Consider the following 18647-nt stretch of genomic DNA (forward strand, 5'->3'; position numbering starts at 1 on the left):
TGATTCATCAAACCAGACCAGAGTGTGAGGCTTAGGAAGAGGAGGAGGAACCGTTGAGAGGCAGGACCCCACTTTGTAGGCTCAGCTCCTTGGGGTTGTGGCTTATGAAAAAAAAGACAGACCAGTTCAAGCTGTAGGATCTTAGGAGACTTTACTGATGTTGAGGCTTGTCTGCTTCATGCGGGCAAGACTTTGGACATTCCAGGGAAGCTCAGAGATTACATATATTTCCTAGCTGTGCCCACTGAAGAGGGTCTGGGAGTAGAGAGACCCAATGGCCTTGAGCACACCTGTTATCCAGATCTTGGTTTCTAAATGCTATTCTGCAGCTTAAAGGAATGGGCTCCTTGGAGAAATGACTGATCCTGATCCTGTGGAAGGGGAAATATAAGATGAGCCTAAAACATATTTTTGTGCCACAAAGTAAGGAACTACTCAAAGAATGTTGCAGGCATGTCAAAAAGACATAGGGGTCAGCCTGAAGAAGCTCTTAATAGCCAAACCTGAGGCATTTTCAGCATCTAAATAAATATAGCAGTAATGGATTATAACTCATCGAGTAATATAAATCAGTGACCCCATACTAATATTAATAAAATAAATAAGGAAAAGAGGACATTGTATCTTCAATAGAAGGTCAACCAAGAAATGTAGAATAAAAAGTAGAATTAAAAATCATCATTTAGCAACCATCATCTAATAGTTAATTCAGGCAACAAATGATAAAGCAGGCTAACATTAACAGGTAAAACCTTGACAAGGAACAAGATTTACATAGCCTCAGCGTATCTCTCCACAAAATACTTATTAAATACAGAAGAGGGAGGGATTAAAGAGTCACTTTACAGTGGAGAAATCTGGGAGACACAAGTGATAAAGTTACTGTAACACAAGCACCTGCCAGGGGAAGGAGGAAATTATAGCATTGTGTCTGCAATATCTCCCCTCTCCCCACCGAAAGGTGTATAATCAGAATCTATTCATGAGAAAACGTCAGACAAACTCAAATGGAGGGATAGTCCACAAAATAACTTCTGGTCATCTTCCAACTGTGTCAAGGTTGCAAGTCAGGGAGGACTGAGGAACTGTTCCAGATTGAAGAAGGAAAAAGAAACATGATGAATAAATACAGCATGTGACTCTGGATTCTATCCCTCTGCATTATGAGGACATTTGGTGAAACCTGAACGGGAGTTTGTGGCAGTGTACCAGTGTTAACTTCCTGATTTTAATGGTTACACTGCAGTTACGTAGGAAGTATTTTGAGTATACAGGAATAATGGGAACTCAGATCTGCAACTTACAATCAGGTGGTTATGGAAGGGGAAAATTTATTTGTTTTTTTCAACAAGGTGGGGTCCAAAGGGTAATCATTATGTTTATTGAAGTTGCTGAAGACAGGTTCCAATGGGGCAAGAAAGATGAAGGTCCAAATGGGAAATTCTCAATTTAGGATAAAAGAACATCAATCTATAAAAGGCTATAAAAGGGCGAGGGTTTCACAGGAGGGAGTAAGTGGGAGGCATGGAGTTAAGTCATGAGAACAGGGTGGGTTAAGACTTTGATAGATTTAGATGTAGAAGTGAACGCCAGGACCCGGAGTGGAGCTTTGAACAACAGGTGTGCATCAATCTGTGTTCTGTCCTCTGCTGGACCCTCCGGTGCTATCCTAGTGAGTGGTGGCTCTCCCATCTCTTCCTCACTGTGAACGTTCCTGCTACCTAGGGACGCTCTGTGGCTATCCATAGATGCTTTGGAGCCAAGTCGAGTGGGAGAGGTGGGGGGAGAAGTGGTTTGTCAGGGACTTCAGAAGGATTACAGCAGTTTATTCTAGAAAGAGAGGTTGGTTTAAGCTCACACTGAGGTACATTTCATTTAATCTCAGTTCTTTGGGATTCATTTCTGTTAACGCTAATGAAAATCTGGCTGGCTCCAAGGACAGGCTGAAATGTGAGGATTTAAGTATTACTCCTCTGCCTTTGGTTATAGGGCTGATGTTCAGCATCCGTTTTGTGATTGCTGCTCTGGTCCCTTGGACATGCCAAGTAAGTGAAAAGCTAAAAGAGTCTGAAATTGACTGTACAGGATTGTTTGTATTTCATGTTAACTTAATTCACCGAAGATCTGAATGCCTAGCCTGTGTTTACATGCTGTGGTTTACAAAGATAAAGAACATGTATTTCCTGTGGTTTACAAAGATAAAGAACACATAGAGAGGAACCAGAGTCTACGAGGAGAATTTCTCGTGAGTGAACAAATAGTTATAACGCATCATGGGAAGGAACTTAGTCGGGGCTGACAAAGGGCTGAGGAACTGGGGAGAGGGGAGCCTCCTACTTTGTGAGAGTTATGGAGAGAAGTCTTCGTGTCAGGAGGAACAGTGTATGTCTTTCTTCAAAGAAAGCACTGAGGTGAGAGGAGCCATGAGTTAGAGCGTGTCCTGAAGCCTGGGGGAGGGCGCACCGGAGGATGGGGTCTGTGCGATTATGGGGGCCCTATCAAAGGACCTGTGTGCCACCTCCCTGGAGTCTGGAGGGAAGAATGCACTTGGGCAGTGTGAGCCAGGAGCTGCGCTAGACCCTTTGCCTGACGAAGTGGAGAATTAATCAGGCAAAGCACAGAGATAGTGTATGAGTTTGTTCAGGCTGTCATGACAAAGAAGCACTGACTGGGTGGCTTGAACAATAGAAATTTATTTTCTTACAATTCTGGGGGCTTGAAGTCTGAGATCAAGGTGTCCACAGGGTTGGTTTCTTCTGAGGATTCTCTCCTTGGCTTGTAGTCGGCCATCTTTCCCCTGCATCTTCACATGGTCTTCACAACGCCTGTTTGTGCCCCGATTCCCCCCACCCCCACCTTTTTTTAAATTAAAATATAGTCAGTTTACAATGTTGGGTCAATTTCCCCTTCTTAATGAAGACATAGTCCTAATGGATTAGGACCACCCTCATGGCCTCGTTTTACCTTAATCACCTCTTTAAAGGCCCTGTCTCCAAGCATAGCCACACTCTAAGGTACTGAGGGTTAGGGCTTCAACGTTTAAATCTTGTGGGGGACACAGTCCAGCCTATGGCAGTCAAGAAGTTTTATTTCTGTAGATCCTCATGGAAGTTTTCAAAGGGCAATTGGCAGCTTCTCTAGAAGTGAGAGAGGCTTGCTTTAGCTGTGCTGAGGCTTCCTCTCCCCCGTAGTCTTAGCAATAGAAGGACTAACTGAACAAGTGGAATGGAGGTGAGTTTTAATATTTCACCAGTCACCCCAGCATCTTGACGCTTCACCCCAGGATACTTCCAACAGGTATCTCCTGAGAACAAGGGCATTCTCCTGCAAAATCACAACATCACACATTAATTCAGTAATGTCATCTAAGATACAGTCCATATTCAGAAATGTCCTTAATCACCATCCAGTTTTCCCCCAACCTCAATCCTGGGTTGCATCACGGTTCATGCATTGTATTTAGGTACCACGTCTCCTCAGTCCTTAGAATCTAGAACAGCCTCCTTAGTTTTGTTTTCCTTTCCATGGCATTGAGAGTTTTGAGGCGCCCATACCAGCCCTACATGTCTCGTTCCCTCATGATTAAATTCAAGATGAGCGCGTTGGCACAGTACCTCATTAGCGATGTTATCCTGCATCACCGCAGAAGGAACATGACACCAGTCTGCTCCATTATTGGCTCGGAGGGGTTGCTAAATTGGATCTTTGGTTAAGGTGATAGCTGCCAGATCTCCCCGTTGTAAGGATGACTTTCCTCTTTACCATTTAATAAGCATAGTTTGAGGAAAGTAAATATTCTCTCTCTTAGCAAACTTTCACCCAGTGATTTTTAACACCTATTGATGATCTTTGCCTGAATCAGTCACTACATTGGAGATGGCAAAATGGTGGTTTTAAAATTTAATAACTGGTTTTTCATCTATAAGTTAGCATTCATCAATTCAAGAGGAACCCCTTCCCCCACTCCTCTCTTTTTTTCCCTTTTTCTGTATTGTTTTTCCCTTTGAATATCACTGTGGAGTCACAGATCCTTTTTGAATTCAATGTCTTATAAAATATTACCTGTCTTAGTCATCTTGGGCTGCCATAATAACTTACCATAGACTGGGTGGCTTAAACAACAAACAAACAATTATTTCTTACAGTTCTAGAGGCAGGGAAGTTCAAGGTCAAGGTCTGGGCAGGTTCAGTTCCTAGTGAGAGCTCTCTTCCTAGTATAGTGATGTCAGCTTTCTCACTGTGTCCTCACTTGGTAAAGAGTGGGCTCTGGTCTCTTCTTATAAGGGACTGATCCCTTCCTGAGGGCTCCACCCTTACGACCTCATCTAAACCTAATTACTCCCAAAGGCCCCACCTCCAAACACCGTCACATTGGGGATTTGAGGTTCGATTTTGGGGGGAACACACCACATTCAGACGGTCATTCTTTTCCATGTTCAAATGTTGCCAAGTGTGGTCAGTGCAGTCTGAGCACCTTCAGTCAGTCAGGCTGACTCCCGTGGCCTTTGACATGTCCTGATCACTATTACTTGATGGCACTATAGGATGAGCTAGGCTCACTCTGTATTTTCCCTGCCCTAGACCTTGGAACAGCCATTTCCCAAGGATTTCCGGTTCTTTTCAGTGAAAGATGGTACGTAGAAACCAAGATCTAGGAACAAAACATGCTCATTGTTACTGGACTGTCTGTCATTGTGTCTAGACTTCTTCAGTGGACAAAACTTAGAAATACACATCTATTATTTTACATCATGATTGTATTCTGATGTTTCCGATTTAAATTCAACACAACTGTGTTCCTTCTCACCTTCCCTCATTTCAGTATTTTTGTGTCTCCCTTTTTCCACAGTGAGAAAACCTTATTTCCTAACAACATCAATATAATTGCTTATTTGTTCTAGCATGTAGTGTATACAAAATAGTTTCAGAATTACTACTACATTGGCACCAGTACCACCAACAAGCCAACTGAGTTTCAAGATTGCTTGGCAGTGATTGTTATTATTCTTAAAGAATATATCCCACTAAGAATGTGCAGAGTGTTCTTGTTCAAAAGTTATGTAAATATAATTATGTTGTCCATCTGAGTTCACTTTTTTCTGTTTATATTTAATTTCAGGGCTTGATTTTTTTCTCCAGCTTCTTTAAAAAATATATTTTTATTGAAGTACAGTGAGTTTATAATGTTGTGTCGATTTCTGGTATATCCATCTTTTTTGATTTAATTATTTTCTGGGATCTGTGAAATGTTTCCATGACTCAAAAGTCACAACTGTATAAAAGACTGAGAGAGGCTGAACTCCCACGTCCTCTCTCTCTGTCCCCACCCATCCACTTAATGGTGACCATTTACGTTAATTGGTTTATTCTTCTGTGTTTATTTTTGTAGAAATAAGCAAATATGTATTCTTACTCTCCTTCTTAATCTTTACCCTTGCCTTTTTTGCACTTAACAATATAAGCTGGCTGTCATTCCGAAGCAGTTCATAGCCATCTTTCTCACTCTTTTGTCTGACCACATACTACTCCATTGGGTAGATAATCATCAGTTAGTTTCTATGAATGGGCATTTAGATTATTTTTTCTCCAGCATATTGCCATTGCAAATAATGGTGAAATGAATGAATTACCTTGTGAATGTTATTTTGTATTTATGGAAATGTATTTTCAGAGTGAATACTTAGGCAGAATTACTGTGCTGAAGATAAAGTCATATGCAGCTTTATTAGATAATGACGCATTCCTTTCCTACTGTTTTGTTCTCCCAAGAGCAGTGTTTGAGAGTGCCTGTTTTGGGGTAGACTGCTAGAGCCCTTTTCAGTTAGAATAAGGAATTATCAGTGGCCTTCAACCCTCAGTTGACATCACAATCACCCAAGGAGCTTTTTGTAGATATTTACATTGGAACCACACCCCCAAGACACAGATTTATTCAGTCTTCAGTGGACATTATGAGGCATAGATTCTAATTATTTTGTTGAAGTACCAGTTTAACATCTGTGCTTAGTTACCAACATAGTAACTCTTTCCTTTAACAAACTTACTGTTCTGGGAAGAGGTAAATGAAAGCATACTGTTAATGCATGGATCTAATCATGCTCATGATTTCTGAATTGCCTACAAATACTGGTGACCATGTAGCCTTAATTTTTCAAAAATGGCCTGATTTCAATTAGTTTTCATTTATTCTACAAGCATTTACTAAGCACTTACTGGCCAGCCTAGGGGGTATTCATTCTGGTCGGGGGTCGTAGTGGTGCAGGTAAACAGGGGGCCTTTGAATCCCTCAGTTGGCCAAATACAAGGTGTGTGTAGGTTCTTGCCCTTAAGGAACTCACTTTCCAATGGGGGAGACACATGTAAATAGAATATGATTATTATAGAAAGGGGTCCACAGAGAACATAGGAGTGGCATCTAACCCAGCTAGAGGGTTGAGGGAAGGCTTCTTGGAGCTGGTGATGGGCATTTGGGCTGAATTTTTCCATGCTAAAAAGGGAAGGACAGCATCTCAAGCTAAAAGAATGATGTGTGTGCAAAGGCTTAGCGGTGAGAGAGGCACGTTGCTTTTAGAGAAGTGCAAGTGCCTCAGAGTGGCTGGAGTGTGGGCTTCACGCCAGGGCATGACAAAGAGAAGATTGGATAAGTAACCACAGGCCACATCATTTGCTCCGGAGCCTGGTGCATAGGGGATGTTAAATAAATCATTGCATGGTTGATCGCACGAATGATGACTTGCTGGTTTGTGGAACGGAGCAGTTTTGCATTAGCGTTTAAACACACTCAAAATGAAAGGAGTTGGTGTTCCCAGTGTATTTGAGATTTTATCCTGTGGCTAAAACTGATTTTTTTTTCAGTGCAAATGGCAATCAGATTATGAAAGTAGCCATAAATGGGAAGAGTCACCTGGATGATGTATTGCCCCGTTCTGGATTGATGCACACACACACAAAAAACCTCTTCAAATTGTTTTCACAATGTTCCTGTCTCTTTATCTGCTTATTATAATCCAGCTTCAGGGATAGAAGGCATTTTAAAAATGCATAGTCCCTTTGCCCCTGAGAGCCCTCGGAATGTTTCCATCAGCTAAAGAAAAACAATCAGACCAGACTAACAGGCAGCACTTGTGTTCAGTGATGTCAGCTGTAGAATCACCTCCTCAGGAAATCATGCTGTGAGTCTGATTCTGTGGTCTCATTGGTATTCCATTAGACTGGAAGACGGAGGAATTGTGGCAATTAAAGTGGTCATTTGAAGGACATGGGTTCGGGTGGGGAGCTGAAATTAAATTTGCAGTTGTAGCAATGGGTCACTGTGAATCACCTTAGATTTAAGTTTCTTTAAGGCTTTGCTACCTCTTCTCTCCTTTTAACATAGGTTAAATTTGACCTTGTTTTAAGTTACTCAGTATCTTGAGAGCATTAGAGAATTATTTTCTGAAATAGACTGGCTGTCTCAATAAACCAGTGTAATCTGATTCCCATGACCTACATCAGCTAATGGTTGGTGAGACATCTATTTTCTTTGAAATCTGTATTTTTCGGTCTTACTCCTATTATTATTATGTCTCTATGAAAAGTGTCATAATATGCATAAAGGAAGGAAACAGCTATTTTCTCTGTTGGTAAAATTCATTGAGTTTAGTAGAAACATAGAACCGGGAACAGAAGGAAGCTCGCTGCCATTGTAAAAACTGGCAGAGAGATTTGAAATATGCTTTACTATTTCTTCTGCTTTGAAAAAAATCTTGAATTAAGCAGATGCAGATTAACCGTGTTGCCATAGGTACTTCTCAAATACAAACAGACTGACAGAAGCTCAGCCATGTCAGGCATAGCAAATTACCTTGATGATTGAAAACACATGCTTGATATCAGGCAGGACCCAATACAGGTGAGCCCCATATAGAAGTGGTTTCCAAAATCCTATCAGTTTTGTTTGATGGCCTGAAAGACTCTATTTTAATTTATTTTCTACTTACGAAATGAATGATTGTTAAATCAGTTTTAAAATTCAAAGACAGAATTTGGGTAAATGAAAAAAATATTAACTTCCTGTGTTTAGATACATTTTATGACTATTCTAAGAAAGGTAAGTTATTGAGAATTTTTTTCACAAATGAAATGAAAGCTGAAACTCAGTAAATTATTGGTAGATTAAACAGACTTAAGGTGACAGAGTAGTACATGGTCATTTGGGAAATATATTTGCCTTATTCAATTGGATAGCGGTTTTTACCAAGTAAGACTTGTCAATTACTTTATTTAACTGAACTTTTAGCTTAGGAAATGAAATATTCTGTAGTAGAAACATAGATTTTTTTATGTTTTAAGTTATTTTAGTTAGGTGGTATATGTGTGTGTGTGTGTATGTATTTATTTATTTACACACACATGTACTTAGAACAAAAAATTAAATATCCACATATTGTGAATAACAAAATAGACTTTCCTATTTGTTCAAAACCAAAATACTTTAGAATGGCATTATCCCAACCAAAAAGATATCAAAAGGATATTGAAAAGGTATTGGTAGAAATTACTATTAACTTTTGGTCATTACTGATTAATTCAGATGTTAACTGACTCTCAATTGTTTAAAAATATGACCTAAATATATTACTTTCCCTAAAATTGAATATATATTGTTGTGATGAAGAAAAATTGCAATACTTCGATAACAAAATCGGTGTAACAATTGTCTGTTTCAAAAAAAAAAAACGAATTGGATCTTAGGTGGCCCATATATATAAATATACTAATAGGTCATGACACATGTGTGTCTCCACACATCCATGATATATTTAGGATATGTATTTATATTCTAAAAAGGTTACATAATTTAAAAAATGTTTTGGAAGCAAAATATGTTTCTTATTTGATGATGAGACTTTTAAGCTTTAACGTCGAACAGGAAAACTTTTTTTTTACAGAAATCATTTACATTAAAATAAAACGAATCATTGTATTTTATCTGACATAGAGATTGTCTTTTTACAGTGTTTTTTGCTTTGAGGGTACTTGGTGAGAGTAGGGGGTGATCATTAGTCCTAAGTTTTTCCTTTCAGCCAGCTTACTTTGGGCATGGTCTTGGATGTAGAGATTTGGATAATACATAACCTCACATTTCAGTTCGGGGCTCCTTGGAAAGTTGAGTATTTTTGTTGAGAGTAAGTGAGAGTCAGGTGTGCACTTTAACACGGGTGTCATTTAACAAAGGAGTGCCCACCATGTACCATGTACTGTGCTCAGCGAGCTTCATTAATCTGTAAAGCTGTGTCTGTTTACAGAGGAGGAAGGAACACGAATGAATAAGTAACAAAGGGAGAGATGGTGAATCTAGCATTTCCCTGTGTTGATTCTATAATCACAGCTTGGTGTTGAGTGACGAAGGAATTTACAAGGCAAGAAATGGCTGTGGGCCTTGAGACAGTCCTTATTTGACAATGAGATCACCTAATAATCGTTGTAGCCTGGCCCCACAGAGTCCTTTACAAGTATTGTACTGTAGCTTTTCACAGGTCAGAAGAATGTGAACAGTTAAGGCTTAAGCTCTATAAACAAACATTTGTGATTCATAGACTCTCCCCACCGCCTCCATTTCTTCCAGAGGGCCTATTAATGAAAATACCTATTTCTTTGTTGTCTAATAATTGACTTGGTGAAATATAAGTTCATATAAATAAAAGTATATTGTAAAGCTAGCTTCCCAATTGTTGTCTAAGTTTCCCATAGAAGTCAGGACTTCAGTAATTAGAACATTTCAGGATACAGAGTATACTGGCCATCTCTAACCTTCAGACCCCCTCACTGCATTTCATCAGGGCCATGTTCCTCCAAAATGCTACCTCCATCCAGTGATCTGGACCAGTAACTGGGGTCTTTCCTTCCTTCATCCCTCACTCTCCCCCCTCTCTCTCTACTTCCATCTGACCTCCAAGACCTCTTCATTTTCTCTTCTCTTTTCCTCCATCCCCATGGCCTTCATTCCAGTCTTGCCTACCTCTCCCTTTCAGCTGGACCTGTGCCAATTCATTCCCCCTCTGTTGCCAGGGGAGTTTAAAAAGGTAACACACGGGGGAATATTACTGAGGCATAAAAAGGGATAAATTCTGATACATGCTTCAACATGGATGGACCTTGATAATGTGCTTAGTGAAATAGGCCAGACCCAAAAGGACAAGTAGTATATGATTCCACTTACATGAGTTACCTAGAATACACAGTTCATTGAGGAAAAAACAGAACAGAGGCTACCAGGGGCTCGGGGGAGGGGAAGATGGTGGGGATGGCTTTCATGGCTGTAGAGTTTCTGTTTGGGATGCTGAAAAAGTTCTGGAAATAGCAGTGATGGTTACATGACATTATGAATGTCCTTAGGGGTGAGTATAGCTCAGTGGGAGAGAGCACACTTAGCATTCACGAGGTCCTGGGTTCACTCCCCAGTATCTCCACACACACACACACACACACACACACAAAAGCACCATGAATGTACTTAATGCCACTGAATTATGCACTTTCAAATGGTTAAAAATAATGGTGATAAGGCAGTTATGACTGAGATACTTCTCTCCTGTGAAGTCCTCACAAGTCCTATCACCTATGGAATAAAATCCAGGCTCTGAGTAATAGGAAGGGTGGAGCCTTAGAATCCCACCTCTTCCTCCAAATAACAACTGCCGCTTCTGCCCACTCCAGGGGCCTCGGCCTGCCTCAGCGCCCCTTGCCAGGGACTGGAAGGAGGAGGGGATGGGCCCTGCTTTGGCTTGCATTCTGCCCCTCCCCATCCTTCCCGGACTTCCTCCTCCTCTCCTTCCCTCTCCATCTCCCACACCTGTTCACCCTTCTCGGGGGCTGCTCTCTGCTCCTGCTGCCACCTAGTGACCTGGCCTTTCCCAGCCTGCGGGGACAGCTGCTCTGATCATTAGGACGAGGGGAAGGAGGAGGAAGTGCCTTTGGGCTTTGGGGCCCAGCTGTTTCCTCAGGTCTTGCTTTAGAACAGTGTGGCCGCCGAGGTCATGTTTTAACCCCCAGCAGTTTCGTCATCTGCTTCTCCACGGAGCTCAGAGGAGGGAAGGACTGTGCTTAATTGGCTGATGAGTTCATACTGCTCCAACCCCACCGCCTGGCGTGGTGGGCCAGCCCTTTTTCCTGCCTCGTAGGACAGCGAGAGTACCTAAGAGCCAGACGGATCCGTGTGTTCATGTATTTCAGTCTGAGCAGCTGATGAGGTAGGTCCTGTAATTTATTACTGCCTTCTATAGCGATACTTGAGTCACTTGCCGGAAGCCCCAGGCTCTGGCCCTTGTTGCTTTTTGCATATGCTGTGTCCTCATCCTTGGAGTTAAAATGCCACCTTTTCCAGAACAATCTTTCCTTGCTGTCTGTCCAGACGGACATAGGTGCCCTTTCTTCCATTTCTACCTGTTTCCCGCACCTGCCTGCCCCTTAATCCCAGATCGCACTGTGCTGCAGTTAAGAGGAGGGTTGTCTTTGGCCTCATCTTTTTTTCTCTTCAGATCCCCCAAACCTAGAATAGTGCCACATACTCAGTACCTCTTTGCATGAATGCCTTTGTAGGAGTATTTGTTACTTTGGAGTTTTCTCTGTGAAGCTTTTCCAAAAATCATGATCCTAGGACATCTGAAAGTACCCTCAGAATACTGCCACTCCCCCCTAAATCAGAACCTATAGGTAGGGTTTTTAAATACACAAATTCAAAGGTAGAAAGCAGAGCTGTGGGGGGAAGGTGGGCAGGGGTAGGGGTAGGAAGGTTGGACTGGATGAGGTACAGAGGGACCTTTGGGCGATGGAAGTAGCTTGATTGGCATAGTGGTTACACAGCTGCACACATTGGTCAAAACTCATTGAACTGTACACTTAAAATCTGTCCATTTTATTATTGATCAATTTTACTTCAAAGTTGACTTAAAAGTCAATATGAGAAAGCAAGAGGAAAAGCCTTTTGGATTTACTGTTTGATCAGGAAAGATGAATTAATGATTGATGGTATTTGGTTGCAGCCCTGTTCAGTATCTGGCTTGGCCGTGGGCGAGGGGTTGTATTTTTTTTTTTTCTTTTCTTCTTACCTTGCCTAAATGGAAAATCAACCCTCATTGAGTTACTGCAGCTGGAAGTAAGAAAACGCAGAAGTAATGAGCAGACTGACAGCTGACTCCCCATGGCGCTTAATTTTAGTACCGAAGCCTGTAGGAATTCTTTGCAACCTCAGTTTGAGGCTTAACTCGTATGATGAATCATCGATATTGAGGGTAGGTAGGGAGATCGAAGCAATAAACACTCTGCCTAGAGAAAATAATCTCATGAATGGATTTTGAATAGACTTATTTAAAGAAATATCCATAAACCACCCTCCTAGGTTTTTAATGTGCCATTCTTTTTTCAAATTAATATAGTAGGTTTTCCAGGTAATTTGAAGAACTCTTAAGAAATACATACTGAAAAAATTTTCTTAATGTGTGAAAGCAGTTGAGTCTTAACAATTAGGTATTTTTTTTTTATTGAGGTAAGACTTTCCGTTCCTGTATCTCCTTCCAGTCTTAAGATGCCTCAGATTAACAGCGCTCTCATCATAAATCATACATGTTCTGCGGCACTTTGAAGGAATGCTCCGTTGTGTTTGGGAAATGTACCCAATGTCCCTTCTTGGGAAATGGGAACCATCAGAAGGTGCTTCTGTATAGGGCTGAGATTAACCTGGCCAAATCTAAATTTGTTCGGCTACTGCGTGATTATGCAGAGGAACCAAGGACTGCATCCAAAGTTCAGACTGCCAGGAGGCACTATCACGATGTCTTTGTGAAGTTCCATCAAGGGCAGGGTTGCCTTTAATCTGGAGCTGTCACAATGATTTCCAGAATCATTGCTTATTTGTTGAAGTGGTGGTTCCATATTTTCAAGTGTGAAGCAAGTTTGGAGTGCTAGCTGTGTTTCCACTAATGGTCTTAAGTACTTGCTGTTGGTGGGAAAGGCCCATGTTAGCCATTGTTAATGTTCTATGTTCAACTATCCTCTCGTTGTCTGGGAACAGTTTAAAGAGACATTGCATCTGTAAAGCTGATAATCTTTTATCATCTTCCCCAAGGAATTATGAAAATATGTTGCATTCTGGGGCTTGACAGAAAACTCAGGTAAGTCACTCATGTTAGAGCAGTAAATTGACGTGAGGGTAGGTATCCCCGGAGTAAATTACTGAATTTAGGGAATTATGGGCAGGGCTGATGAGAAGTGATGTATATCTGAGGTCAGCAAACGATGTCCTATTGGCCAAATCCAGCTGTGGTCTGTTTCCGTAAAGGCAGTTTTAACAGAACGTACCCTCTTCTGCTCTTTGACGTACAGTCTGACTGCTTTCACACTTTGGTGGCAGAGTTCAGTATTTGCAAAAGGGCCTGCATGACCAGAAAAGCCTAAAAGACTTATCATCCGCTCCTTTCCAGAAAAAGGTGTGGGTCCCTGAAGTAATAATGGGAAAACATTAAAAAACAAATCGCCTTAAAGTTTCAGTTTGTGCTGGAATTTGTCATTCTGTAAGAAATACGGGACTGCACGTGTGTGGCTCATATGATGAAAATACAAATATTTATGTGGGAAGTGTGTCCGGGGCCTCCAGAGGTTCTCTGTCCTGCACATGAGGAGCAGGGGCCACGGGGGCCCTTGGCAGAGAGACGCCTCTGCTTTCCAGGGCGCTTGCCCACTCGGACAACCTCTCAGTCCTTAACACCTCACAGCTCCTGCCCTCAAACCCTTCCCCCCAGCAGTGACTCAGTGTGCTTCCCTGGCCTTGGGCTGTCTTTAGATTCTGCCTTGTGATAGCGCCAGCATCTCTTGAGACTTGTGAGCCCAGAGCTGCCTTGCTGTCTGGGATGATACTGGTGTGGGTCAGATGTGATGCTTAATCAAATAAAGGAAAATTCCCTCTGACTCTTCCTGCTCTGCAGTGTCTCTGGAGTGGGAAGAACAGTGGGCCAGCTTAGGCTCCCTGGGTTCCGACACCCATTCTGGCTCCAACAGCCAATGGTGGAGCTTTGCTTAGTGGTTCCGTCTAAGCCCCATGCATGATCAATTGAATTCATACGATCATTTGAAGAAGAGTCTCCCTCTCAGTGCTCTGTCTGCCCTTCCCCTTGCCTGAGGTTCTCTTTCCACAGAGCAGGTTGCACAGTCAGGCTCCTTAAGGACAGACTGTTGCTGCCATGGTGACCCCAGTGCCTTGAGTAATGCTTGGCACATGGTGGCTTCCCAGTAAATACTTGTTTACCTCCCATCATGTATTTTGCCTTGGTAGATGTCCAGCCATTGGGAAGACTCAGGATTTTTGTTTGTTTTCCATTCTTTGGCTTTACTTATGTGCCTGACTTGTCAGTTCTACTCAGAATTCTAGGAGTTGGGGTCATTGATCTTTTCCCCTTTGCTCTGCCTATCTATTTAATGGCATCTGTTATCACTGCCTCCCTCCAGGGAGCCTGAGGATCCCCTGACAGTCCTTTATATCTCTTCTCTACCCTTATGACTGTCTGCAACTTTTTTCTTTGCCGTCATTGGGTGATCAGAGCAAGTGAAGGTGAAGTTGTGTGTCTGATTGATGCCAGCATTAGCCTTGGCCTCTGTATGAGCCAGACAGCCATTCAGGTTTCTACTCAAGGGACCATTGGGACCACCTTCACCTAGTAGCAAGTTTGGATAATAGGGATATCTTGCTTGGGCTGAGAAGTTTACTGATTAGACATAAAATAGTTATTCCTTTGATTGCTGCTACAAATCAAAGTAGTGGCTATTTCTTTTAGGGTGTTGGCTCCCTTTAGGCTCATTCATTAAACCCAAGGCATAAAGGAAGAAACTTTTAACGTAAGTTGCTACCCATTTATTTTAGATGTCTACTGTCTCACGTAAACATGCATTCTTACGAGATCATTGACGGTTAATAGGTATAAATAATCTGTCAGGTGTAATAAGCATAGAACAAACAGCCTGACAGCTCTGTCATGTTGTTGGAAACCCAGGCGTGTGATTAGCAGTTACTTAGGTCATAGAACTTTTTTACTAGAAGGGACTCTAAGGGATTGTCTAGTCCAGTGTCCTTATTATAGGTGAAGACACTGCAGCTCACGGAGAGCTGGTTTGCTTAAGGTAACCCATCTCCTTAGGGACAGAATTAAAGCTAAAATCTTTATCTCCTGATTCCTAATAGTAATTATTGTCTGATAAATATTAAACAAACCAACAAAACCCAGTGGTTATTATCACTCATGGCAATACTGAAATTTGGCTTTAATTCCTCAAAATGTCTTGACTCCAGTGCACCTTGATTTGAACTATTCATCACCAACCCATGGATGAATCAAATTCATTCATCTTTTCTCTACCTCAACTTAAATGAAGTGCTCCTGTGTAAACACATCTTTGGCGACTATGGTTCAGTTTCAGCGACCTGGTTAGTTGCATTTTTGCAGTGAAAGAGTTGGCACTTGCAGAGGTACGGCGGCTACGCCGTGGCCAGGTCCATCGGGCTCGCAGTTACCCCATTGGTCAGTGCGGGCAGGGCTAGTCCTTTGGGTGTGTGGCAAGTCTGCTGCTCTCTGCCCATTTAACCTCTGAGCGCTCAGTCCCACCCACTGGTCCCTGCTACCAGGATCAGTCTGCCTCCAGCACCATCACATCCTCTGCCCCATCCCCCTTGGTCACCCAAGACTTTTAAGTAACCGTTTTCACTTTCCAGATTCTTTATATCATCAAATAAAGCAAACTGCAATGCTCAGAGGAGAAAAGAGGGCAACTATTAAGGTTTGGGCCAATAGAAATCTCATTTGAGATTTGTCAGTCATGCAACACTGCCTTCTCCATGAAAACAGACGTTGTTTACACCAGTTGGACTTTACACTTATCAGGCGACTGTGTCCTGAAAGGGTTGCTGTCTGCAACCAGAGCACCAGGTCAGCCACACATCTGTCACCACCAAGCCATTCCCCGTTCTTGCTGTTAATCGGAGTGTCTGCCAAGATCCAATATAGCAGAGTGATCTTGCCAGCTGAAATGCCAAATTAAATGGAATTGTAATTATTTAATCTCATTTCAAATGTTTACATTTTCTTGAAAAATTCAGTAAATGACCTATATCAGGAAGGCATGCTATTTCAAGAGAGTAAGAAAAGCAGTATCATGACTTGTGTCGTCTCAGACTTCGAGATTTTTCACAACACAGCTGTTGAATTTAAGGCCTTCGTCTAGACCATCAAATGGAATGATGCAAGGTCAGGCGGAATGTAGTCGATATCAGTTCACATCACAGTTCTGGGGAGACGCTTCCTTGTTCATGTCATGGTAGCAAATCTGAATCAGAACGTATGAAAATTCTTAAGAGTATAAACAGAGTAAAACTACTGGGATTACAGTTGGCCCTTCATATTCCCAGGTTTTGCATCTGAAGATTCAGAGGACCAGCTGTACTAGGCCATTTTAAATAGGGGCTTGAGCATGCTTAGATTTTGGTGTCTGAGAGGGGATCCTGGAACTGGTCCCCGGGGGATACTGAGTGACAACTGTCTATATTTCATCAGGTTTTTTTTTTTTAATCCTCATATGCCTGGACTTCTAAAAGCAACTGGGAGTATAAAAATTCAGTGTTGGCGACCTTTGCTCTTTTTTTTTTTAACCACCCACTAAATTCATGGAAGCACTTTATCACACCCAGCCTTTAATAAAGGTGCTTAAAATTACATAGGTTTTTTAAAAAAGAAAAAGAAAGTTTATTTTGTGAAACTATGTGATTGTTGTAAAGCACCAAATCGTCCACTGCCCCCAAACAGTAAAACAATATACACACCCCTCTGATTCTTGGCATTTCCCCCTCAAACCACACCTCCCTCCATTTTTACAGATCTCAGTTTTGAAAATTATTTCAGAACCAGGGTATGCATTGCTGTCGAGTTCATTGGTGATTCAAGGCCTTTTATGTGTATGTTTTTCAGTTGACATTATTTATGAAACTACAGTTTTACGAAGATGTGTTTGAACAGAAGTTCTGTTTTGTGAGCCATAGTTAGTGTGAGACTGCCCTCCCTTAGCTGCTGTTCCCCTTGGTGTGGTCTAGTTTCGACCTTTAGTTTCTTTCAAAATAAACCTTAGTGACATTTAAAAATCATTCCAAGGTATTTCAGTTTATACCTGTTCTTATGTATGCATTCTACCAAAATACCCTTTCCTTTTTAAATTTACTGAGTGTCTTCTTTGAGCATCATGTCTTGCTCCTGTAAGGAAAGCAACAGGGAACACGGGTTCCTAAAGCAGTTGCCAGTGTGTGTTTGCAGGTCCTGCGTTTGAGCAGGGACTCTTGAGTTTCTTTTCTAGCTTATGTGGGCCTTGTTTCTTCTGTGGTTGACTCACATCTTTTGAGTTTATGCTGAAAGGGAGAAAGAACGATTCATCATTAGCTTCGGTCCAGAGCCTCATACATTTTCTTCTCTTTACCTAACTAATCATCGTCATGACGAATTATGCTACGGAAGTAAACTGGGCTGGCTTAATATAGAACCAGGCAGTGTATAAATCAGAGAGGCTGCCATCAGAATGACTTGAGTGGCTGAGCACGCGAGAAGAGAAGCTGTTTCCCCTTCTGCTTTTGTATGCAGCCTGTGTTGTAAGGCCTCCGCTTACTGGGACAGAGTCGGAAACTGAGTCGTATAATCTAATTTTAAGGGAGCTCAACACCAATTAAGTGAACATTACTTGGAACATAAATTCATGAATAAAATTGCATGTCGGTTTTGTTGAAAAACAACGGTGTGGCAGGTCTTGGGGCCGGGCCAAGGGGAGTACTTGCCTTCCTCCTCCCAGGCGGTTCCACAGGGCCATCCTTTGAGAGCCAGGAAGTGCCTCTGGGCGGATCACACCCAGCACTGCATGGAGCCCAAGTCTGGGGGCAGGGGGCGGGAGGAGAGATTAGCACCAGGGTTCCCTGAGCCCTTTGCTTCCTGGCGCTGCCTGAACTCACCTGACTTCAGCCACAAACTCTATCACCCCTCATTAGCTGGTGAGCATGCTGGTTCCAGAAGCTGTATGAGTTGCTCCAATGTCCCCCATGGTAGTAACAAAACAAGGATTAGACCCAGGATTGTTTGAGGCCAAAGCCCCTATTCTTCCCACTCTGCCAAGCTGCTTCCCACATTTTTATATGGAAGGAAGGTAAACAATAAGGAAGGAAGGTTAAGAAAGAAGTTGGCGGTCACTGTTTCCTATATTGGTGTCACAAAACATTTTTTTGTTCCCAGCTCCATTTATAGAGAAGGTGGTTGTCCCAGGGGCCATTGTTAAGGACAGCTTTATCTAAATTCATAAAATGTCAGGAATCTGTGCTTTTTTTGGTATACCCCTCCCCAATTTTGTCATTTCTGCCACTGTAGTCACTATGGACCATTCTTGCCTCCCTTAACATTCACATCTTCCTGTGATTTATAATATTGAGGCCCGACCTCTATTAATGGGCCTTACCAGTGAGGACAGATGAGTGTATGCCAAGATTCACCAGCAAACTCTGAGTTTTGTATTTGTTTTTTAAAAAACAATAAATTCACTACCTTGGGTATAAAACCAGAAGAATTCTTCCCTAATTGCTGACATTTTGGGGATTC

The 18647-nt window shown here is 42.0% G+C and overlaps 1 protein-coding gene across 12 annotated transcripts in view; it reads left to right on the top strand.

Moving 5' to 3' along the window:
• Positions 1-18647, top strand: part of RNF152 (ring finger protein 152) — a 72568-nt gene that overhangs the window by 41517 nt on the left and 12404 nt on the right. The window contains exon 1 of one of the 12 annotated variants that reach the window (XM_031692385.2): positions 11022-11231. The exons of the other annotated variants lie outside the window; for them this stretch is intronic. The gene's annotated coding sequence lies outside the window, so the exon portion shown is untranslated. Of the gene's footprint in view, positions 1-11021; positions 11232-18647 lie in introns of those variants that run through there. 12 annotated transcript variants of the gene reach the window in all.

The sequence above is a fragment of the Vicugna pacos genome, chromosome 30, assembly GCF_048564905.1.
Source record: "Vicugna pacos chromosome 30, VicPac4, whole genome shotgun sequence".
Taxonomy (NCBI): domain Eukaryota; kingdom Metazoa; phylum Chordata; class Mammalia; order Artiodactyla; family Camelidae; genus Vicugna; species Vicugna pacos.